The sequence below is a fragment of the Lathamus discolor genome, chromosome 2 (genome assembly GCF_037157495.1).
Source record: "Lathamus discolor isolate bLatDis1 chromosome 2, bLatDis1.hap1, whole genome shotgun sequence".
In the NCBI taxonomy this organism is placed as follows: domain Eukaryota; kingdom Metazoa; phylum Chordata; class Aves; order Psittaciformes; family Psittacidae; genus Lathamus; species Lathamus discolor.
Genome location: NC_088885.1, coordinates 120197711 through 120222079, shown reverse-complemented (window position 1 = coordinate 120222079; position 24369 = coordinate 120197711). Strand labels below are relative to the sequence as shown.

The following is a 24369-nucleotide window of genomic DNA, read 5'->3' as shown; positions in this document are numbered from 1 at the left end:
TGACTAAATCTTGCTGTTGCTTTCTGTTGATAGATATCCTGGCTTTCAAAAACAAATCATTTGGTGATGTGTTAGCCATTTATTGATTTAGCAATCGCGTTTTCAGACTTTCTCCTCATGGATGAATTTCTGCCCCTCCACATGGATAATTCCTGTTTCAGGCTTGGTTTTTCTCATGCCTTAGCATGACCTGCAACTTCTCGATGCTTTGCATATCACAATCAAATATGGTCATCCTGCTGGTTTTGTCTTTTCTAAGCTTGCTCCAGTCATCTGGCATTTCATCCCTCACACCATCAGTGATGCACCCCTGTTCTACCCATGTTTATTGCACAGAAATAGTTCCCAGCTTGTCTTTATATCACCAGCATCATCCTGTACAGTTTTAATAGGTAGCCTCGTGAGAGGGGACAGAGGGCACCAGCTATATACTGATTGTGAAGTGACCAGCGTGGTGCATCCCTGCCCACTGTTTTAAGTAGATGACATGTCATGGGGCATTTCCTGGTTGTTCTCCCCTCCTGTATGCAGGGGAGCAGGGCTTCACTCAAAGGAGGCGCAGAGGAGTGCCTCCTGTTAGGCTTATAGCTGCCTTAAACCATTATACCCACACAAATAGCACACAGGGAAAATGAGGATCACAAAGTGAAGGATAGATGCTGCAACAAAACCATGTTGCCAGTTAGGTGAATATTGCAAAACTAGCTTCACATTGTGACCCACTGTAATGTAGCAACAGTTTCTGGTTCACAGGTGTCTGGATAGGGATGATGTCTTAAGTGTTGTTTTCAAAGGCAAAAGTGTTTGTGTCACCAAGGTATGGTGAAGGGAAATCTAAGGCTATTGAAGTTGAATAAATAAGTGTAAATATGGGAGAGTTGACCTTGTGCCAGTTCTCATGCCACAGCGGCAGGTCCTCCAGGGCACTTGATCTTGCACTGAACTCTTCAGCTCTCATGGTGTTGAGTCTCTTAAGCTGCTCTTCATTTTTGTTCCTTTATCTGGATCCTATTGAGCTGTGGTCAAGAGGTCTGCAGTGCCAGCCAGCTCTATCCACCAAAAAAGAGAGCAACAGTAATATGGCTTGGAGCCCTTTCCAGGAAAGCCAGTGTAATTATACTAACTGCAAACCCCAAATACTCTGCTCCCTACCTCAGTGAACTTACTATCTTGTTGAGGACAAGACCTGTCACATTACTCCTCGTAACTGTCATCATGATTATCTCATCTCTTCTCTTCCATTTCTCTGTCTCTGCTTTCTCAAAAACACAGCTTCTCGCTGTCCATCAGCCCACATCTTCTTGGTGCTTTTTTGTAGTCTCTGGTCTTTTTCACTCACAGCAAGAATTTTATACCTGAATTCTGAACAAAACTATCCTCTCTTTCATTCTCAAATCTCAATTCCACATGACAGGCAAGGCAGATGACAACCTATGAAACTGTTTATTATATTCAGTGGTAGCAAACAGACTGTTTATCTGCCCTTTCCATTTTTTTTTATTTCTACTTTGTCCTCCGTATGTTTTAACTCTGTATGGGTTACTGCTCTCAGTACATGTAGGAGTGACACACAGCACAGTCTGGCAAGCTTGACAAGTATTACCTCAATGCAAAACACTAATGAGAGAGGAGTAAAGAAATCCTTACAATAATTTCTACATATTCCAATATGTACCCTGCTTGTTTAAATGCTCTTCAGCTTCCTGGTACCTTACTATAAAGACTGTATGGTCTGTTATGTCTGATTTCAATTTCTCATCTTTATGTTCTCAAAGTCACGCTTTGAATTTCAGCTTCAAAAGACAAGATATCATGAAAGAGACACTGCTGAAATTGTAGCTGTAGTAGACCATTTGTGAGAAGAAAACAGGGTGCTTTCATGTATTAACTTATTTGACACAAATGCTCTGCTCTGTACTGAATTCATGCAGTTTGAATCAGACCTGGAAACTAAAATTTTGATTTAACAGCATAAAGTATTCCAAATTTCCTGGAAAAGTCTGAACAATAATGATCTTTTAGCTGAACACTGCTTGAGTCTGGAAAGCAATCAGTATTTGAGTTTTGAGTTTGTTACGCAACCAGGAGCAAGAGCAAGCAACTTGAATTTTAAAGTGAACAATTTGCATTGTACTGTAACCACTTTGTTGCTGAATAGTGTAGTGTTCCTACATACCATTGCTCTCTTCATCACTGGGAGCTTGATTTCTCCTTGCTTTGCACTTCTTGAAGTGGTTTGTGGCTGTGTTAAGTGGATATTTTAAAAATACCATTTTGTTTTAATCATATTTCACACCTGCTTTGTGCAGGGTGCAGAGAACAGTCCTTTTATGTCATTCTAGCTATCCATTACATGACATCATGATCTCTTAATTTACTAAATATGTCATATTTGGAAGCATAAAACCATACCCATTTCAGGAACCAGTGGTCTGATGCATTAAATAGGCATTTTTAAAGTAGTTAACTTGCTTGACTTTTGCACCCCCATCTCCTTTTCCTCATGTTAACATCATAAAAGGGATATAAAGAACTTTAAAGAGGCTCGATGGCACCTCTGGGTCTGAGGGGATACCCTGCCAGCATGCTCCTAGACCGTTTACTCTCAGCTTGTTACACGGAAGCTGGAGGTTCCTGTATTCAAAAATGTAAACACGGCAGACACCAGCTGGTTCCTGAGGTCGTTATTAGGGAAGACAGAAAATACAGGAGATAGATACTAAATCTCAGTCCACTGAATCATTAACTCAGTGAATGCATTTTCATTTCTGCAGTATCATCTGGACCATTAGATGACAGGGCGAGATTAAAAGAAGGAAAGAAAAAAGATGACTTTAATCAGAGCTTTGTGAAGTGTGTTAATTATCTACAGGGGACAAGATGCTACAATGAAAGGCTGTGGTTTAAACTCCCTTTTCTGAGACTCTGGAGCCTGCATTTGTTCTGAGTGAGCAGCATGTTGGGTAGGGACTCTGGGGTAAACCTAGAGTGAATGTGTTTTGTGATCAGTGGACTGTGTAATGAAATACTAATGCAATGTATTTTCCTTTTTCTGCAGGGGAGTCCCTCTGGGGTTGGATGTAGCTACATTTGATATTATAAAGAACTTAAAACTGGCAATAAATGTGTGCATATCGTCCCTAAAAACAAACAAACAAACAAAACAACAGGTATGAATTTTGATGAATTTTATGGTGGAACTGGTTTTTTTCAAAGCAATATAACAAATCTGCCTTGCTATGCTTTCTTCTAGCAGTCTGGAACTGTATTATATGCACATCATGTCCCAGCAGCCCCAGCAAGAAAGCTAAAGAAGCCAGTGGAGATGAGCAGAGCAGCCCAAACACTTCAAGACTACATGAGTACTCCTTTGCTATAACCTCCTGCTCACTGTTCTCTGTATCCAGTTGCTTTCAGCTTCCTTTTCATCCACCTGTACTATGTGTTTCTGGAGTATATTTGCTATCACAGATGCGAAAGACAAGGTTTGACCTGGATTCCTATTTGTTTTTTTTAGCGTCAAAACTCATACGCCCAGCAGTATCTATTCAACCCTCAGCCACTCCTACAAAAGTTACCAGAGCGCTTCCAAGTCTGTCCTGCCTAATGCTCCCCAGCATCTCTTTCAAGTAGGAGCTTAAAACTCTAGTCTATGCTTTGAACTGCTAGAATCTTCCTCTCCTTCCTTCGTTCTCTTCTGAGCAAATAGCCACAGCTGTACAAGCCAGTGCCGCGGATGTCAGCAAGGACCTGGGCCACCATCGCGCAGGAGGTTCCATCAAAGCACTGTTCCCTCTAAGGGAAACTCCTTAAAAAGGCGTTTGCAGAATGCTTACAGCTGTGTAACCTGGAGCTGGGATTGCCCTGGTCAGGAGTGATGCACTGCACTGGCCCTCACTAGATGGCACTGCGATGCTGCTGTGGGGGAGCTCCTCGCTTCAAGTTTGTCTGAATGAAGCCTAAGCGAGCTATGAAGGGTTTTCCGTACACTTTCGACAGTGAAAGACAAACGGGATCTGCCGGCTGAATAGTCCTGTTCCCTCTCTCTAATAATAATAAATAAGTGAATAAAGCACCGTAGAAGGATTTTTCCACGCTGTTCCTTCTAGCAGGCATGCATTGACTGGTGCTTTCTCTCACCAACAAGTCTGTGTGGCAAATCACCCTTCACAGCTCACTGGCCTTAATTTTGAATTGTACAGCAGAGTTATAACAATGGTTTTTAGGAGACCCTCGTTCTCACAAATAGTTTGCACCTTTCAAAATTCCTCAAAATAGATGTGACCTGTCATAGGGACCTTGTTCTAGGAAACTTCCCTGCCAGAGTGAACATGCACATGGAGCAGCTGATGAACAACAGCATCCCTGATGTAATGGGGAGAAGCTGGAATTTCTTGATTCCACGCACAATCAAACCAGCTGGACACAAACTGCTCATTACAGATCATGTCAGAGAAGCTGCATGGAAGACAGGCTGTAAATAGATGAAATTCCATTTAGTTGCAGAGGAATCACCTTTGCCTGAAATGGGGCAGGAGGTTGTTAAGTAAACAGCAGTGCTAGAGGCAGTATCAGCCTTTTTACATTATCCTTTTCAAAAGTGAAGAAATAAACATGCTGTATTAGTAAGGCTCTGAGCCTGGATATCTGAAGGTAGCATTAAGCCCTCGGATGAATTATAAATTAATACCCTGTTTAAGCATTAGAAAAATGTATGGGATTAATTGGAAATGTGACCTGGGATTGTTGGTCTAGAAGCAGTCCGCAGCTTAATGAGGCTCCTGGAAAAGCCTCTGTTGTGATAACCAAGAAGCACTCTCTGTGTATGACAAGTAAACAGTTCTATAGTAGAGGTGGATCATATTCTGAGTAAGATTTCATTTCTATTGATCTATTTGGCAAAGACTATGAAAAGACATGTTTAAATCCATCATGCACAAGAAATTTAATTGCCATTATGGTAATTTTTGAGGGTGTTCCACCCTCAAAATGTGTCTTCTTTTGAAGGAATATAAAACACTGCTCCCAAGAAAACTTCTATTAGGATGATGAGTTAGCATTTACACACACACGTCTTTGTGAGCCTGTATTGGTAGTATGTCTGTGATTTAAATCTGACTTTATAAGGAGTCTGATCAGGGTAGAGACACAATCTGAGCAACATAGGAGGGACAAAAAGTCTTTGGAAGGCATATGGTCAGTTCTCACAAGTGTTGAGAGGGAGTTTCTGGAAGGAGTGGCTGCAGTTGTCACAGGGAAACAGCGCTGTGTTTCCTTACTACAAGACAGATTTTAGCAGACCTTGGGAAGGTCTTGCTGTTTCCTGAACTCTTCTTATTTATCAGAACTGTCACAATTGTTAAGACAAGTTTTTAAATAAGCTCACATTATGTAGTCACCTCAACAACTGGCCAAAGAAAGCAATCCTGGGCAACATTTACAAATGTGTTCTTCTCTACAGCTTTTGTATACTTGTCATCCTAATCAATACCTGAGTAATTGAAATCCTCCAGGATCAAAGTTGTGACCTTCTGTCTGCCCTCTTTCCTGATCTACTAACTCCTGTAGAGGAGGATAGCAACATCCAGAGTCAGAGGATTGGCTTCGTTGTCCTAAATGCTAGCTAGCCTACCTCAGCTGTGTCAGCCCCCGCTCCTTACAACTCCATAGCATCCTTTCGTTTTCTGTTTCTGAAATCTAGGTATCATTTTACACATTAATAAATATGCTGGTGTTTCTGCATGCAAGATGAAATTTGAACATACATTTTAGGCTCAATAGCTATAATTTTGAGAAAAATCCAGTCTCATTTCTTCTCTGGTCCTGCTTCTCCTGGGAGTGAAATCCTTGCCAGTGTGAGCAATGACAAACTTCAGGTGAACTGAATGACTCCAAGATTTTTCCCTGACTTTTTATACTATTCCCAATACAATTAGGAATAGCTAAAACTTAAACAGGGGAAGTTTCAGTTGGATATAAGGAGGAAATTCTTTCCTGTTAGGTTGGTGAGGCACTGGAATCGGTTGCCCAGGGGGGTTGTGAGTGCTCCATCCCTGGCAGTGTTCAAGGCCAGGTTAGATGAAGCCTTGGGTGTGATGGTTTAGTGTGAGGTGTCCCTGCCCATGGCAGGGGGGTTGGAACTAGATGATCTTGAGGTCCTTTCCAGCCCTAACTATTCTATGATTCTAAGATTCTTCCAGAATCTAAGATGCAATTAGATTATTTTAAAAGCCTGAAACTAATATTTACAGTAACTGTATTTTTAATTTTAATGTAAAACTATAGAAAGTTTTGAATTCTGTAGTTCATTAAGAAATCATCACATAACTGTTATAAAATGAAGGTTTCCTGCAAGCATAGTTTTTCAGATGTTCAGATCTTTGTAATTTACAGGAGAAAAATATCCTCAGTCCCAAGAACTTGAAACTTAAAACTTCTGTTTTGCAATAGAAGCCAGATCCCTGACTCCACCTGGATCCTCAACGAAATCAGCAGGTCTGTATGGTGTACGAATCTACTCAAATCCCATTTCTAGACTTAGTATACACTCATGATAAAAGAGCAAAAAGGTGGTGTTAGACACTGGTGGCCTGGATGGGCTAAAGGAATGCAGCAGTAATAAACAATCTGGCATATACTTTAAAATTCTGTGATTTTTTCTTTTTTTTTTTTTTTTTCTTTTTTGAACTAGAAACTCAGAGGTCACTTTAAAAAAAAATCCCAAGTTTATGTGGCTTTTTTAATGCATTGAAGTGCATGTAAGGTGGTAGCCTTGGGAATGATTTTCATGCATTAGGAAAGAACTGAAAATAAAGCATGTTACTACTAAAAAAACACCTGATGGTGCATCACTAAAGGAACACATCAGACTGTGACAAGCTGTGTATATTAAACATTTTAATGGATTCCCATTTTGCAGTAGAACAGCTCTAGAGGTATAAGATGGGGCAGATTTATATTCATCAATCTGCTCTTTCAGATAAGAAACATTTTTATTTAGATATTTTTAAGATTTAAAATAATTTGTTTTCTATACTTTTTTATCTTAGAACTTTGCAGTTTGCACTTGATCAGTTATTTTTACTAAACTATTTATTAATTCTTAAATGTTGACAATTTTCCACTCAATTTGGGGTATTAAGCAGATTGCTAGTGATCAGAACTTTTTCGAAGAGCAACCTTTGGCGTGCCTTTTTCTCTCCTTTGTCTTTAATTTATTTTTGGTAGTTGAAACATCGTATCTTTTGATTAAACAGCTGGAAGCTGCTGAAGTGAGGGAAGTTAGGTCTCTCCTTTCAGAATTACTTAATTAAGGGCTTTTCCATTATTTGTGTCACTTGCATAATCTCTCACAGAAACAATATCTATCTGTAACATAAAAGATTCAGCAAGCAAAACTAGCTATACATAATCCAGGCTCCCTGGAACCATGTACCTTCAATTTACTGATTATTTCTATCCAATATACTTCAGAAACAGCTTCACAGCTCAGGCCTCCTTGGCTCTATTAGCCTTCTTTTTATTTGATTTGAAATCACTCTAAAGGTAAGAAATCATGCTAGCTGCTAGATACTATCTGTTAATTGCTCTTGCAGATAACGAGCACCCTAAGGGGCAAAAAAGGTTAGGAGGCCTATAGAGACACATCAGAAATGCATAATTTATGCTTCTTCCAGCAATTAACATTGCAATATTTCTGTGTGCACAGTCTATCTTCGTCTGTTCAGCCTCCAGCTTTTCATTTTTGGATAGTTCACCATTAAACAAACTAGTGAAAGCTCCAAAACTTTCCTCAGGGGGTTTCTGTCATACGCCTCAATTATTTGATGGTGAATTTCCATTTCCCTTCTCTTTGTTCCTTTCCTCACTTCCCCACTTGCAGTCCAAAATACTTGCTGAATGGTGAAAAGTGTTTAAAAGAATTAACCTGGCATCTTGTACATCTTGATTGCAAAGCACAAATTATTAGTACAAATGAGCAATGCCTGTAGGACCTTTGATATAATTGTTGTTTTGTTTATGCTGACAAGGTATAATGCTTGCATTTTGTTACTCAATCGTTATTAAGATCTTTGAGCCAGTGAAGATACTTCAGTATACAAGAGGCATTTATAATTATTAGAACAGGGATTGTAAAATGTAGTGCAAGATCTGCACGTCATGTCTGCCTGTGAGAACCAATTAAACCTGACTCTACAAGTGGGCCAGATATTTCATAGTCTATCCCTAGAAAACCAGTGTTCTTATGCATGCCCCTTTGATAGTGTTTGCAGTACAGGTACTTGCAATCAAGCAGTTTTAGCTGGCCTCGCCAGCTTTAGCTGTACTTGCCTCTTTTGCCCCAGCGGTTCTCTAAAGCAGCTGAAAGGTGCTGGTCATGCCTGTGTTTGTCTACTCAAACAATCTCACTGATGAAATCTCATGCGTCTTCTGATTCACTGAATTCAGATTGTGTCTGCCAGTCCGAATTAGACAAACCCAGTGTATAATATTGGAGCATTTCCTGTACAAGGCTGCAAGGCCTTGTGTCAGGTGGAACAAGCTGTTCCTCAGAGAGCAGCACTCCATCGTTTTTGAGGGCAGCCGAGATACTATAACTTACCCGTAGATGTGAGGAAGAAATGAGGGTGATAAAATGAGGGCAGAACAGGTTGCTGAGAGGTGGCAGATGCACCATTCCTGGAGACATTCAAGGCCAGGCTGGATGTGGTTCTGGGCAACCTGATCTAGTTGAACATGTCCCTGCTTATTGCAAGGGGGTTGGACTAGATTATTTTGGAATGTCCCTTCCAACCCAAACTGTTCTATGATTCTATGACCTGTAGCAGTATTCAATCATAGAATCATTAGGGTTGGAAAGGACCTTAAGGCTGTCTAATTCCAACCCCCCTGCCATGGGCAGGGACACCTCTCACTAAACCATGTCACCCGACGCTCTGTCCAGCCTGGTCTTGAACACTGCCAGGGATGCAGCATTCACAACTTCCCTGGGCAACCGATTCCAGTGTCTCACCACCCTTACACTAAAGAACTTCTTCCTTACATCCAATCTAAACTTCCCCTGTTTAAGTTTTAACCCGCTACCCCTTGTCCTGAAGAGTCTATCCCCAGCATCCTTGTAGGCCCCCTTCAGGTACTGGAAGGCTGCTCTGAGGTCTCCACACAGCCTTCTCTTCTCCAGGCTGAACAGCCCCAACTTTCTCAGCCTGTCGTCATATGGGAGGTGCTTCAGTCCCCTGATCATCCTCATGGCCCTCCTCTGGACTTGTTCCAGCAGTTTCATGTCCTTTTTATGTTGAGGACACCAGAACTGCACACAATACTCCAGGTGAGGTCTCACAAGAGTAGAGTAGAGGGGCAGAATCACTACCTGCTGGTCATGCTCCTTTTGATGCAGCCCAGGATACAGTTGGCCTTCTGGGCTGCGAGCGCACACTGCTGGCTCATGTTCATTTTCTCATTGACCAACACCCCCAAGTCCTTCTCTGCAGGGCCGCTCTGAATCTCTTCTCTGCCCAACCTGTAGCTGTGCCTGAGATTGCTCTGACCCAGGTGTAGGACCTTGAACTTGTCATGGTTGAACTTCATGAGGTTGGCATCAGCCCACCTTACAAGCGTGTCAAGGTCCCTCTGGATGGCATCCCTTCCCTCCAGCGTATCAATCGGACCACACAGCTTGGTGTCATCGGCAAACTTGCTGAGGGTGCACTCAATTCCACCATCCATGTCACCAACAAAGATGTTGAATAAGACCGGTCCCAACACCGATCCCTGAGGGACAGCACTCGTTACTGGTCTCCAGCTGGACATTGAGCCATTGACCATGACTCTTTGCATGCGGCCATCCAGCCAGTTCTTTATCCACCAAGTGGTCCATCCATGAAATTGATGTCTCTCCAGTTTAGAGACAAGGATGTCATGTGGGACAGTGTCGAACGCTTTGCACAAGTCATTGACTGACATCAACTGCTCAGTGTCTCTCATTGCTGCAGCTTTGACACACAACTGCCATGAGTTCAACCATGAGCTTATAAGTGCAGAATGCCGTTTTCACTCTAAACCAACTTCTCACTTAGTCCTGGGTAATAGCTCATGAAAACTTTTTGTGGTGGAGGAATTAAAAATTTCTCAGATTCTAAAGGAATGCAAACTCCGAGCCTGTGCATGGAGCCATGCAAAAGCTCTCCCCGCAAGTTTTTTGAGCACCTATCTTGCAGTGAAAGTTGTAGAAAAAGCAAATGTGTCCGTCTCCCTTGATTTTAGCCATCTTAAAGTGAGACATTGAAACTAATTACCTGGACCCCATTTCTAGTCCATGGAGAAAAGTGAGCATATGTATAGGGTAAATCATCTCACCTACGTTAGATGCTCCTCAAAGAAGAAAGAATATCCTTCAGGTGTCTCTCTCTCTCTCTTAATTGGCTATGAAAGTAGCTTAAACAAGACATCTAACTTTTAAACAGAATTAAACAGTGATAGTAATTCCAACCTTAACACACAGTTTCCTTAGCAGCAGCTTGACAATTCAGCAATGTATTTAAATACACGCCCAACTTTCCACAGCGGGACAGCTCTAATCACATGGGCCAGCTTAAGTATCTTGTTACATCAGGACCTGATGGTTTCTTGAACAGAACACTTAACACTCTGCATGGCTGCCTCTGTTAGACTTCAGGATGCTCGTTTATGACATTAATTCTTTTTAGTCTTCTTAAGCAGTAGCACTGGTATATCAGAGGGAAAACTGAAAAACAACCTGTTCTAACTTCTTGGTATTTTTGAAAGCAATACATTTACTGCTGCACTCTGTGCTGTGAGTCTGACTAAGGAATTTAATTATTTCTTCTTTCCTTTGCCTAAACTTTCAAAATTTACTTATTCTCTGCTGTTATTTACTGAGACTGTCTTATCTTACTCTGTTAAGTGTTCCGGGACACAGATGGCATGAAATGCTCCACACATAATAAAGACTCATTGTTCAGGCAACTCCCATGGTAGTTGATGGTAGAGATTACAGTACTGGGCCATAAATTGTATCAAGCAGGATATTGTTGACATTTTATGTTCCCTATTAAAAAACAAGAAACAAACCCCAAAAAACTTGTCTTTTTTTTTTTTTTTGGGCATTTTCCAATGATTTCTTCACACAAGAATCTAGGGAGCATATACAGACAGTTGCCATAACTATGTTTGGTGTAATGCTGATTTCAGGCAAACTCTACGACTGGCTGAGGAATATCTAGTTTGAAACAGTTTGTCTCTCTCATTGACTTAACTGTACAAGTTCTTGCATAAAACTCCCACCGCCAACAAGAAGAATTCGGTATTCAGAGAAGTATCTATAAGAGGATGTGGATCAAAAGCCACTCAAACCAATGGAAAACCAAGCCCCCATCCAAGAAGACAGCTGAAAGGAGAGCATTGCTAAAACAAGCTCATTGGAGACAGCGTGGATTCTGGCAGAAAACAAAACAAGCCAAAACAAATGCCAGCTCGTTTAGTACACAGGTCAGAAGAAGAACCCAAGCCAGATGATCAATGATGTTTGAGAGCATTGGCACATTCCACCAGAATCCATCTAAAATAATTGCTCACAGTAACCTTGTGACAGTGGATAATGTCTGAGAAGCATAACTCAAAACCACTGAGTTAAATTGAACCTGAACCTGCGCCAAAACCAGAATGAACCGTTGTTTAACACAAACTGAAACTGAATCCCAACCACTAGTGTGAAATCTTTGTAGAATTCCCTTGTGCCCTCCCCAGCATCAGATGCCCATGCTGTGAGCCCAGTACACCAGAGCTTGTTCAAATTGCCCCAGCGCAGTGGGGGAGCAGCCACTCCTGCAGGACAGAGACCTGCCTGGCGTGCTCATCGAGGCTCGCAGGGGTATTGCCATGGACACACACAGTAGGAGAGACTACCTGCAGGTCTTGTTACAAGTTACATTTGGGGGGTAAGCTGGAGGTGACCTGTGTGGATGCTACTCCCATAGGCAGGAGTGATGAAGGCTATGCTTCTGCAGGCTGCTGTGGGTACCACTGACAGTGCCCGTGTTACAATTGTTCTAGAATGCTACCTTGTCTGGATGAAAAAATATGGGCCATATGATTTTTTCAACATAATGTTGCAGAAGGACTCAGCCCCACAATGTCTCACAATGGCTTTGATAGAAGCCATTGGTATAAGAGTTAAAACATAAGCTGAAGCTTGGTGGGTCAGTTAATGTGCTTGCCCACTGCTGGCCAGTACCCTTCTCTTTTTGTCTGTTTCTTTCCCTCTCAGAACAGCACATTTCTGCTATTTCAGATCTAGCTTTTCAGTATCCTTGGGTTATAGTACCTCATGGTCCAAGGATGTACAATTTTAGCATATTTCTGTTTTTATGCCATGCTTTCTCAATCTGCTTCCTTACATCATTTTGTTCTTTTTCTCTTAAGCAGAAAGGCAACAGAAACCAGGCACTGAAAAAAATGAACACTGCTCCCTGACAACAAAATCTAGAGCCAACTGTTGCAGTCAGTTTTAATTTGCATTCCCTGGTGAAACCCTGAAGCTTACTGGGACATGGAAACTTGCAGGCTAGAGCAATTTATAATCATGCACAAAACTAGTGTTTTTTTTTACTTCTTTTTGCTTGTAGTTGTTCCAAGGAGTTACAGACTTCTGCCAAACCTATATAGCTGTTAGGACATCCATGTGCAGGGTGAATTCTCAGTCCTGAGTGAAGAGAGGTAGGCAGGTTTCTTGAGTCCAATTGGATAACAACAAAGATTTAGTGCCTGGCTGCATAGAAATTGATAAACTCAGTCCTGAGTCCGTTCATACATAAATACATAGAATTACAGAATGGTTTGGGTTGGAAGAGAGCTTAAAGAGCTCATCTAGTTACAGCCGCCCTGCCACGGGCAGGGACACCTTCCATTAGACCAGGTTGCTCAAAGCCCCATCCAATCTGGCATTGAACAGGGATGGGGCAGCCACAGCTTCTCCAGGCAACCTGTTCCAGTGTCTCACCACCCTCACAGAGAAAAGCTTAAATCCACACCCCTTTGTCCTATCACTCACTATCATGTCCTTGTAAAATGTCCCTCTTCAGAATTCTTGCAGTCCCCTTTAGGTACTGGAAGGCTGCTCCAGTGTCTCTCCAGAGCCTTCTCTTCTCCAGGCTGAAGAACCCTAGTTCTCTCTGGACAGTTTGCCTATTCTTGCCTCAATCTGAGCGCAGTTAGATGATATATTGCTAAGTTTTGTTGATTATTGTTTTGTGTTTCGTAGTTTAGTATTGTTTTACTTGTTTCATTGTGTTTCATTGCAGGAGAAATAGTTTTGTGATCCAAATACATTCCTTCTCATCCAACACCTGACATTCCTTTAACTATTGGGACAGGTCCATGATAAAAACACACCATGAGTCGTACCACTACAGCCTTTGTAATGGCTTTAGAGGGCTGAACATATTTTAATGATTGTATGTAAAGTCACTTAGCAGCTAAAGCATCTGGTTTTGACAACAGAAATACTGGTTGAAAGCGTCACCTCTTTTTTCTTCAAAATTTATGACACTGTCTTTAAAACCATCATCTTCTGCAAATGACAGAGAGGGGAAAGTGTGTTTGGGAGGGCAAATGGAGGGGAGGACAGGAAGAAGGAGGAAATAGGATTTATCACTGTGGATTAATATGCCAGAGAATGACTGGGCAGTAGTGCTTAACTTGAACCAGCTTCAAATAGTCACTGTGAAAAACTAATGAACATTTTAGCACTCACGGGTGAGGTGCTAATGAATTTGTGTGTATGGTTTTGTGCCCATATGGGGGAAGCAGTCAAAACATAAATATTAGTTAATTAATACTATCCTTAAGGAAAGATTTTGTGCCCGTTGGCCATCTTATCAGGCAGCAAAAATGTAGACCCACTTATAAGTAAGTTCCCAGTCTGACGAGCATGAGATAATTCAATAAAAGAGCAAAAAATGAAAGAAAACCTCATTGAGTTTCAGACAATCCTGTTTTAAAAAAAGAAATACATATATTAAAAATCTAGTAATGATTTTAGGGTGCTTATTAATGGAGTCAAGAAAACATTATAAGTTGCAAAATACCTTGTGACTGGACTATTATTAGCCACAAGACTACAAGATATCAATGATTTCACAGGATATCCTAAAGAGACTCGCAAATCTTTTCATGGCTTTCAACAGTATATAATTACATTTTTTTAACAGGTTAAGCTGTCATTTGGGTCAACAGATGTTTAGACAATTCCTCTGTAGCCATAACATATTTACAAACACATAACTGCAAAATTTTTTTCAGTTAGAAATGCATACCCATTTGAAAAGCATATTGCCCATTCATATGCTTAACTAGGGACCCCTTTTCCTAACTTTGGATACCCAATTTTTTTCAAGTGTTTGTCAAAGTAACAGGTTTGCTGGTGTGTTACAGGAAGAAACCAAAATAGCATCCCAAAGACTTGTCTGGTGTTCTCTTCATTATATTCCAGTTTTCCTCAGACTTCAGATCATTTATCTCCTTCAAGACTTGGCAGTGGAGACATTTGGCGAAGTTTTCTATACAGTTCTTGGGACCAGGAATTTGGTATCTGAGAACCATCCTTCCATAGGCATGATATCGGGGCTATTTTATTTCATGGCAGGTATGGCCCATATGTAGAAAAAACGTGTGAAAGTCTCTTAACTGGAATTCTCTCTTAGTTGAGGACTTTGTTCTACAAATTGCTCATGTTAAGATACTTGTCTAACCATCTTCTACAATAACTTTCAATTTTACTTTTAACTTCTGCGTATGCAGTGATCTGTCTCTTCTGTTTTAAGGCTGCATAAAGAACTCTCTAGTTAGCATCAAATCTGGAAATCAGTTCACAGTGTGTACAGATATCAAGACTGTCAAAACAAGAGATATTTTAAAGTGTCTGATCTTCCTAATTTGTTCTGCAGAGCCAGTTTAAATATTTCTGAACGTATAATCTGAAAGACTTGGTCTTCGTGACTGTTCCCTATTGTTGAAACGTCAAGTAGGAGTCAATACACCATGATGCAGAAGAGTTCCTGAAGCGTAGTAGCAAATGATCATAAGACTAGTCAGCTGCACTGGACTTGCAGGCCAGCAGTTTCATTTGTGTTGCTGTTAACCAGTGCAAAACACTTCACTTAAAATATCAGAAATTCTATAATGAACAGTTCAGGAATATCCTGCCATGAAGTAAAGGGCTTCTTCTACCTCAGGAAAACAGAACTCTGAAAGATATAAAAGTGTGTAAATACCTCCAGAATAGCTGGATTGGAAGCATTTGCTGTTAGAATTCAGGTGCTGCTGAAGATGATTATTATTAAGGTTCTTCAATCCTTGGTCACCTTTACTGGTTGCTTGGCCTCAGTGGTACTTTACAACAAAGGCTAATAGTTTAAGGACAGCACTTTCTTGATACACAATTTTGACTTCGGCACTATTCAATTTACTAGTCCTTCAGCTTTCATGCTAGGTGCCGTATGGCTCATGAGCTTTCCCAGAGATCACTTGCAGCTCTGTACATTTTATCCAGTTGATCTTTTCAGAAGAGCTTTTTTACAAAGCTCTGTTTGTTCTCATTGCCTCACTTGCATCTCAGCTTCAGAAACAAACACAGGACCCTACCTGTGGGGAGACAGATTTTTCTTCCTCTTACATTTAAGCTCTTTCATACTGGGAAGCCTTTCATACAGAGATGAACTGGGACCCGTTTTTGGATTGCTCTGGGTCTTGGCCCATGTCCTTGTTCAAGCCTCAGCTAAAAGTGAATTTTTACAGGCACTTGAAGTCATTGAGAATTGAAATTTAGAAGTGAAATGCTGACACCACCTTCCCCATTACAGCATTTAACTGCTTCTGTCATGCTGCAATCAGCCTCTTATTGTAAGCGTCTGTGTTGTGAGCCTCTCTGATCTAAACATTTGTTAGCTTAAAATGTCAATTCAATTGCAATCCATTATGCTCTGTTCAGAAACCCCATCTGGCTCCAAAGGTTGCTGCCACATGATGTGCTGCTGCTGCAAAGCCAAAGGCACTGATTCTGCCCTCGCTTGTACCGTTCTACATCTCCAGGAATGGAACTGAAGTCACTGAAAGTAAACCACTGCAGAGCAGGTGTGGGTAATGTGTCATCAGGTGAATGGCTACATGATGCACTTTTTCCAACTTGTTTTCCCAGTTTTTCTGCCATCACCAGTAAAATTCAAAGTCTGAAAAACAACCCCATCAAAGCTAGAAAACACCTTTGGATTTTTTCTCCAGGAGATGATTATAACCCCATTTCTTTCCCACTGAATCACCATTCAAGACACTTTTAGGCTTTTCTGAGAGAGCTCTTTAAAACAAAACTGACTCCATAAGGGTAGAAAGTAAACCCACACTTTTTAAATGAAATGCCAAGAGAAAGATGTAAAATACTCATCACCTAGAAGAATTGCTTTCTACTGCAAACCATTTTAGTGTCTATTGTGCTTGCAAAATACCTGATTAAAAACCTCTAGATGCAAGTCCTCCTCTTGTGGTGTGCCTATGAGGTCTGCTGGGACTACAGAAGGCTGTACTGGGACTACTACTGGAGAAAAGACACAGGAACCATTTTCAGTTTACTGCTGCCTTGGACTTGAGTTGCATGTTCTCTGCCTTTTGCTGAGTAAAACCAGCCAAGAGCTCAGTTACCTAGGAAAGCAATTATGTTTTGTGTTATAGATAAGAAATAAGGATGAGAAGCTGCTACAAGCACCCAAAGAGTAAATGCTACTGTGCCACTTAGGGTCAGGATCAAGACCACCAGAGATCAATTTTTTGTGGCTTTGGGACATCTTACTTATTAAGCTTCATTACCAAGAGTGACTAACCTAGGAGTTCAAAATGAACTCTGAATGCCTTCCTGTGCCACAAGAGACCTGGGAAAGATGCAATTTAACTAGATGGTGCACAGCTTTTTCCTACCTATCCACCTTTCCAGTGATAATGAACCACTCAATACATTTTTCCACAGAGCAGGAAGGAGAGTATGAGAGCACCAAAGGCACTCATTAAAACCTGAAAACAGCCTGAAGTTGCATAAGCCATCTGAGGGCTTCGATGCAGGGGTGGCAGCAGATGGCTGAAGGAGGGGTACACCCCGTCATTTGCTTGCCCCTGTGATGGGGACGACAGCACAGCTCACGAAGCAGCCTCCCAGCTACCACAAATTTTAGCACATCATAAAACAGTAAGCTGAGATGGCGGTCGGTTTATTTAATTTCGCAGACTGAAAACTGCAGCAAATCAAAATGGTTTTTGTGAGTCATTTGGTTGTCCCCACCACTGGCGACACAGCAGCAGCCTTGCTCAGAGCGATATGGCAGCTGGCAGCAGGGGCTTGCTGCTGATGATCTCTGCTATATGTGGGTCCCAAAAGCCCTGCGACTCCAGCTCCCAGCACCTGCAGGATGCTCCTGATCAGTCCCATGGCCACTCTCTGACCCTGCCATAGGATTGCTGGGTCCTCCCGGTGCCACTGGATGGGTGCTCCAGGGGAGTTCCTCTGCCAGAGCTCCTGCAAAAGCCTGTGACATTCCTACATGACTGCTGGAGGGTGACAGGGAGGACTGTTTGTGGCTGTGCCAGGAAGGCCACCTGACAGAAGACTCAGTTCATACTTTTGACTCAATTATGTGAGAATAGAAGAATTTCTGCTCCTTGAAATGTCCACAGGGTTGGAAAGAGCATGCACATGCAGTGTCTATTAAATGTAACAGACTGAGATCAATAGTGATTCAGTAGCTTCATATCATGAGATTATTCCTGCACAGGCTATGTAACTCACGGGAGCACAATGGCCGCCATGCACACACAATATGCCAAATGCCCCAATCAAAACCAAAACTAGAAACTCTCCCTGCAACTGTAACACAAAGCCATTAATGATTTGGTTTTAAATTGTATTCATTATATGTGGAGAACACAATATAGTTTACCACTTTATTAAATGACACACTAGAAGGTTTGTATCCCCATTAGGTTTGGTAGAATGTCAAGCCTAACACAAAAGAAAGCTATTTAATACCTTTTGTAGAACAATAGTCCTGTAAACCCCAGTCTGGTGAATAGTCTTTATTCATGAAAGCAATTCCACTCACTCCAGTGAGAAGGTGCCCATAGGGGTGACCCTCCTGTGCCAGACTGGACTTTTCATTTGAGTTTCACTGTAGCACTGGCTACTCATTGATACTTGCAAAACTCTGAGCACAAAGCAAGAATACAATGGGTTTTTTTAAATTTGCAGTTCGATACTCACCTAGTGCACACGACACAGAAAAATGTTAATATTTATAAAATTATTTATGGATACTGATTTCCATAGGTGATTTCATCACCTGTAAGTATATCTGATACACAACTAAACTTTAACTTCATGGAGGACACATTTTAAAACATGCAGTCCCACCTTGACCTTGAACCTTAAACTAAAATCACTCTCAACAGAAAGGACTACTTTTCTGGCAAATCTTGGCAAAAAAAGTAATTTTGCAGATGCGCCAAAAGATGCCAGATGAGTAAGAAAAAGGATATATCATGCACCAACAAAGGAAATGGCTGAAAAAAACCTCAGATTTATGAATTTGGAGTGAAGCTGGATGTGTATATTGGCTCCCTGACTGAAGCCTTAACAGCTACTGCGTGATAAACTCACATTAATTCTTACCTTTGAAGTACTGTGCGGTCTTTGGGTAAGACACAATCACGACTGAAATTTCTCATTGCTATATTAAACACAAGAAAGCTTTTTCTGTGCCAAGCATGCATCACTTTTTTCCCACCCGTGAACAAAAGTACCAATCATAGAAAACACAGTAACCCAAAATGAAACTAGGGATTTGTTCTCTGGCAAACGTGCTTTTAGCACAACAAAAAGGAAAGAGAAGGATATGGTACTAACTTGCTGACATTTCCCAACAGCTAGATTTCAGTGTGTAGGCAATATATCACGCTCACAGAAACTAAATGCACTGCTTTGTGTCTTGGGCTCTCTGTACCACTCTGTATATATTAGCAGCTTTGTAGGCCACTATTAAATTTAAAGACCTGTAGATAACCTGATTTTTTTTTTTCCCATTCCCTTCAACAGGAAGGAATTTCTCTTTAGAATACCTTCAGGCTGATAATGATCTTAAAGCTTGGACCCATCAGAGAGGAGCTGCTGATGTGCTGGAGGGCAGCCCTGCAGAGGTATCTCAGCAATCTGAGAGGAGCTGGAAAAAGATTTATAAAGGCAGAGGAAAACTCTTGCATGTCCATGTCATTTTGGGGCCTCAGTATAGGAAAGACTTTGACAAATGAGGGGAGGTGCTACGCTGAACTTCGTTGTCACCAACAAGGTGAGAAAAAGGTCAGCAAGTTTGCTGACGACACCAAGATGTGTAGTGCAGTTGAAGTGCTGGAGGGAAAGGATGCCATCCAAAGGGACCCTGTCAGCTTCAAGAGGTGGGCCAGTGCAAACCTCGTAAAGTTCAACAAGTCCCGTTGCAAGGTCCTGCACCTGACTCAGGGCAATCCCAAGCACAAACACAGGCTATGCGGAGAACAGATTTAGAGCAGCCCTTGAGAAGGACTTGGGGGGTGTTGGTTGATGAAAAGCTCAACATAACTTATCAGTGTGTGCTCGCAGCCCAGAAAGCCAACTGTATCTTGGGCTGTATCAAAAGGAGTGTGACCAGCAGCTTGACGGAGGTGCTTTCCCCTCTACTCCATTCTTGTGGTACCCCACATGCAGTACTGTGTTCAGCACTGGAGTCCACAACATAAGCATGTGGACCTGTCAGAGCAACTCCAGAGGAAGCCACAAAGATGCTCAGAGGTCTGGAGCACTGCCCCTGTAAAGACAGGCAGAGAGAGTTTAGGTTGTTCGGCCTGGAGAAGAGAAGGCTCTGGGGAGACCTTAGAGCAGCTTCCAGTACCTAAAGGGGGACTACAAGAAATTTGGAGAGGGACTTTCGACAAGGGCCTGTAGTGACAAGACAAGGGGGCATGGCCTTAAACTGACAGACGGTAGATTTATATTAGCTATTAGGAAGAATTTGTTCACTGTAAGGGTGGTGAGATACTGGCACAGGTTGCCCAGAGAAGCGGTGGCTGTGTTCAAGGCCAGGTTGGATGGGGCTTGGAGCCACCTGATCTAGTGGAAAGTGTCCCTGCCCATGGCAGGAGGGGTGGAACTGGATGAACTTTAAGGTCCCTTCCAACCCAAACCATTCTCTGATTCTATGAAACTGGAGTGAGGCCAGTGGGGGGACACTTTTCTGGTTAGGGGCTGGAGCACATGGCATATGACCTGGGTTTGTGTAGCCTGAACAAAAGGTTGGTAGGTAGAGAGGGGTGTGAACGAAGGGGAGACATCTAGTTGCCATTTTCTCCTACCTAAAAGGTTAATTACAGAGAAAACTCACATAAACATAAAGCTGCACAGTGAAAGGACAAGAGGCAACAGTTACCAACAGCAGCAAGGGAATGTGTGAAAATAAATTTTCACCAGGGTTGTGAGCACTGGTACAGTTCACCTAGAGAGGCTATGGGATGTCCATCCACAGAAGTACACAAAACTCAAAGAGACATGGCCCTGAGGAACCTGACCTGTTTTTGAACATGGCTGTGCTTCAAGGAGGGTTTGGACTAGATCATAGAATCATAGAATAGTTAGGGTTGGAAAGGACATTAAGATTATCTAGTTCCAACCCCCCTGCCATGGGCAGGGACACCTCACACTAAACCATCCCACACAAGGCTTCATCCAACCTGGCCTTGAACACCACCAGGGATGGAGCACTCACAACCTCCCTGGGCAACCCATTCCAGTGTCTCACCACCCTAACAGGAAAGAATTTCTTCCTTATATCCAATGTAAACTTCCTCTGTTTAAGTTTTAACCCGTGACCCCTTGTCCTGTCACTACAGTGCCTGACGAAGAGTCCCTCCCCAGCATCCCTATAGGCCCCCTTCAGATACTGGAAGGCTTCTATTAGGTCCCCACGCAGCCTTCTCTTCTCCAGGCTGAACAGCCCCAACTTCCTCAGCCTGTCTTCATCCGGGAGGTGCTCCAGTCCCCTGATCATCCTCGTGGCCCTCCTCTGGACTTGCTCCAGCAGTTCCATGTCCTTTTTATGTTGAGGACACCAGAACTGCACACAATACTCCAGGTGAGGTCTCACAAGAGCAGAGTAGAGGGGCAGGATCACCTCCTGCGACCTGCTGGTCACGCTCCTTTTGATGCAGCCCAGGATACGGTTGGCTTTCTGGGCTGCGAGCGCACACTGCCGGTCATGTTCATTTTCTCATCGACCAGCACCCGCAAGTCCTTCTCTGCAGGGCCGCTCTGAATCTCTTCTTTGCTCAGTCTGTAGCTGTGCCTGTGATTGCTCCGGCCCAGGTGTAGGACCTTGCACTTGTCGTGGTTGAACTTCATAAGGTTGGCATCTGCCCACCTTACAAGCGTGTCAAGGTCCCACTGGATGGCATCCCTTCCCTCTAGCATATCAACCGGACCACACAGCTCATCTACAACTAGATCACCCTATAACTTAACTTACTCTTTAACTCTTTGACAACTTAAGAAATGTTAGCACTCAATTTGTAGGAGTTGGAAATGTCACCCACAGGTAAGGTTATCAGCTCGGTACTGGGAAAAACTGCATCAAAAAACCCTGAGAAACCAATCTTGAATTCATATGCAAACTGAAATTTACAAATCACTTATAGTTCTTTCCTTTCAGACCAGCATTATATTTTTAAGGTATTATAAAATATGTGTTTAAAGTTGGGCTCACATATGTAAATAAATGACAAGATTTTTCAAAATGTGGTTAAGTAGGTACCCACCTAATATATTTAGTACTGATTTACTGAGGCCTTTCAACAGGATTTTGAAGCTTAACTTGAGACATCTGTATCTGAAAATGTAGCTAGGATATCTAATCTGTTCTGAAGAAAGAGAGTAAAAGGAGTGGCAGTAAAATACACAGTAAATCTTCTTAATACTGTTTTTAATTACTTTTTTTTCTATTAAAATGACATATGCTGATTTCATGCTGGTATGTTATGACAACTTACTGCTATTCATTCAGAATGGTCTCCATAGTATATTAATTTTTCTTGTGTTTTAATGAATGGTAAAAAATGGGTGATGACTGGCCAAGCTCCACAAATGTTACTTTTTTTCACCATATCATAAACTCTTATTGATATGTCTATATAGTGCTGTGTGATCCTGTGGCCTTTTTATGAGTGGCTAATGGGAACTAAACAAGGATAAAGATAACAGCACAAACTCAGTAAAAAAGTAATCAAAACATATTATTTAGGAAAAAATGTTGGAGGCAGTTCCACTCTTGTTCCTGATGTTTCTAGACTTACTAGGGTTTTTACTGCAGTTAACCAGAAGGAAGAAAAGTGCTCACTAATATCTTCTCTGGTTGACTTTCAGAGATTGAGGTCCTGTAAACTGCATTTATTAGGGATGTGCTAAGAAACATCACCATCATTCTGCCAACTCCTTAAGTTCCTGACAGTACCTGAAAGAGAGCTGGTATTCAGAAAAGATGGAAATATTAGTAAAAGTGGTATGTGTGGATGCAATGACAGACTGATAGTTCAGAAAAGGATCCCCGATAAATCAGATTCTGTTTGCATACAAAATTACTTTGGGGAAAGATAGTGGGTAGTTGTTAAGAGTCTGCTGTAGAATCCCAGAGTTAAATTTGGATATGGATAGAGATATTCAAACTGTTATTATAGGGAGAAATTCTGCAGAGAATTGTCTCATTATGGCAGGCTCCCATTTTGCAGATATAGACTGGAGAACAAATGCCACTGAAGGCAGCCCAGATATTCCGGAGTGTGACAACTGACAGCTTTTCTGACAAAGCAGAGAGACTTCTTTCTAAACTTAGTCACAGAAAGTATCGAGGTTTTATAGGACAGCTAATTGTGAAAAAAAGAATAACCCACATAAATGTTGGGTTAATTTAGATAAAATGCAGGGATAAACAAAAATAGATCTGTTAGTAAGTCTGTCTATCAGAGTTTTAAGGAAGTGAGTGAAGGCAGCAGAAGTTAATTGTTCAGTGACTTCTCTGTGGAGGAGACTTGAATTTTCTTTAAGGCAAAGCACAGAAGAATTTCTGGAGCACTGCAAAGCAAAAAACTTCTGGAAAAAGCATCAAATGTAGCAAACCCACCTCAAAAATGATGCCTACATGAAAATGGAAAAAAAGATGATCAGCAATAAAAGATGTGCACTATAGGTCAAGTTTCATAAAAGATCTTGAAACAAGGGCTCAAAGACAGAGCCAGCTGATAGGAAAGAAGAACAGAAAGGAAATCTGCATTACCATAGATGGAAACAAAGCTCAAAAGCTCCTTGTTTTCACCCAGTGCAAGTAGAAAACTTCTATTTCAGGATTCAAAAAAAGCTGGTGTATGAAATCCTGCTGCTGGTGACTGCTGGTGAGACGCACCTTGAGTCTCTTGTAATTCGGAACTGGTGCCATGTGACTGGAAATGGCGCAATCTGCTGCATTTCACAAGTACCTAGCTAAAACAGGCCTACAGCGCAGGCTTCAATACAATTCAAAGCTGTAAAGCAGCTTTTAAAGCGAAAGCTAATTGGAAATGAAGGTAAATATAAATGAAGATAAAACCCAACAGATAACAGCAAAAAGAGTAGATCATCAGAGCACTGGAACAGGTTGCCCAGGGGGGTTGTGGAGTCTCCTACACTGGAGATATTCAAGGCCCGCCTGGACAAGTTCCTGTGTGATGTACTGTAGGTTACCCTGCTCTTGCAGGGGGGTTGGACTAGATGATCTTTTTAGGTCCCTTCCAACCCTTGGGATTCTGTGATTCTGTGATAAGAAAGCCACAGAGTGTAGGCTAACTTGGCATCTTTCTTTTATAACCCCTTTCTCAACACATAAAATGTGGTAGATCTAATTTATCAAAACTTTGGCAGAATGGAGATTACCACGCTAATGGGAAAGTACTGGTGAGGCTTGGGAAGGTAGGAATTAGTAGAAAATGGCTAAGGCAGGTAAAGGAGAGAGTTAAAGGAAGATGCTGCAGGGTTAAGTTGAAATGCCATTGGAAAACTCTTGGTCTGGAATATGATTACTATTACCTTTTTCAGTACTGATTACCTTTGGAACCAATCTTGCCTAAACATTTCTCTTAATGACCTCGGTTTTGAAAAGTGATATACTAACAAGGTTTTGAAAGACATCATTATCAATTTAGAAAAGGAGAATGATATGTGGAAAAATCAGGAATACCTTGCAGGCTGGATAAGAAGAAATGAGATTA

General features: G+C 41.7%; 1 protein-coding gene across 1 annotated transcript in view; it reads right to left on the bottom strand.

The window, feature by feature from the left end:
* Positions 1-24369, bottom strand: part of XKR4 (XK related 4) — a 225546-nt gene that overhangs the window by 48735 nt on the left and 152442 nt on the right. The gene's annotated exons all lie outside the window — the stretch shown is intronic.